Here is a 1,570-nt window from a genome sequence, read left to right as displayed (position 1 = left end):
AAAACAAATTCCTCAAGGTGCATTTTTATTTATTTATTTATTTTTTTCAGAACTCAAAGAACCCCAGCAAATAGAAATATGGTATTAAATATAACAAAAACACAAATGTGCTACCGTTTAAAGTAACTCGTTTCCCCATTGCTTGACAACATTTTCAGCTTGTTTTGGGTTACGTTAAGTGGCTGGAAAGACAGTCATGCCGTGTAAGTCTTCAAGAGTTGGAGCACACTTGATTTCTGTTTACTTACAAGAATTAAGATCCTAACCAAATAAGTATCCCTAAGTGTGTTGCACACGAGTTTAGATTGTTCTTGCAACACGCACTGTAGTCATCGCATTGGATCTGTAACTGGCGTTACGAGTCCTAAACATTTGGTTGACAGTCTTCAGCGAATCGAAGAACTTGATGTACCTCCGTCGTACAAAATCGTACACCGACATCAGTTCAAAAAATTCGTAAAGCTGTGTTGGCTTCAGTCTCTTCATTGACTTTACAATTTTCCGGAGGGCAGTATTCTGAAATTGATTAGATTGCGCTGTGTGCAGCCCCGATGATTCGAAATAATGGACTCCGTACATAAGTGCTTGTCTTACTACGCTATTATTAAGCAACTCAGGTTTTTTTATTAATATATAATGTAAAATTTATTTACACTAGAATCAATGTGGAAAAAGTTTTTCAGTGGTTGTAAAAAAAGGATTTGAATTAAAGTTATTACAGCTTAGTAAATGTTGCTATATTAAACTTTAAGAATAAAAAAAAGATAACCAGAATAGAAATATAAATAATTTATTACTCCAGTTTTCTAAAAGAAAAAGTAAAAACCTCTCTAAAATAGTGCCCAAGGAACATTTATAATTATAATGATAGTTACATCTTAAATGCAGAAAAATATTTTAATGTTTATAACACCACAAAATAAATACATAAAAACATATTTTTTAAAATGATATTGAGATGGACTGGGTTACGTGCAAGAAAAACAAGGGATAAATAGTTGAAACTATTTATTAAAAGTGTTATTTCTACCCTTGTTGCAGGTCTTGATTAGAGCTAATATAAATATGTTTAATGAAGGAAAAACTAATGTAAGGGCATAAATGTGACATGTAAATAAAACGACTTTAAAAAGAGAAATATTAAAAGACATCTATAGAAAAAACTTAATTAAAAAATAGTGGGGAAGTTAAATATGAATACTAAAATGATATATTAACTAAGAAAATAATGAGTGATGAACTGATAAACAGAAAAAGAATATATACTACCAAACATACCTACAATATTAAGTAAGCAAGAACATATATTAACTGACCTAGTAATTAGTAATGAGCAGATAATAGTATCAAAATAGTAGTAATTGATACAGAGTAAATGATAAATAATTAAGTGATAAAGAATAACTGATTGAACTAGCCTGTGAAAATAAAAAGTACTGCTAAAATAATTAGGTGATAATTAATAAAAGTATTAACTAATGCATTATTTCAGGGTAAGTAAATAAATAATAAAAACATTTTTAATTACTAATTTAATTCACATAAGGTCGGCCATTTATATATATATATA

This window comes from Halyomorpha halys, unplaced genomic scaffold, assembly GCF_000696795.3.
Source record: "Halyomorpha halys isolate HHAL.00 unplaced genomic scaffold, Hhal_1.1 Scaffold1974.1, whole genome shotgun sequence".
Taxonomy (NCBI): Eukaryota; Metazoa; Arthropoda; class Insecta; order Hemiptera; family Pentatomidae; genus Halyomorpha; species Halyomorpha halys.
The sequence above is the reverse complement of the archived record's forward strand: the minus strand, read 5'-3'. Positions refer to the sequence as shown.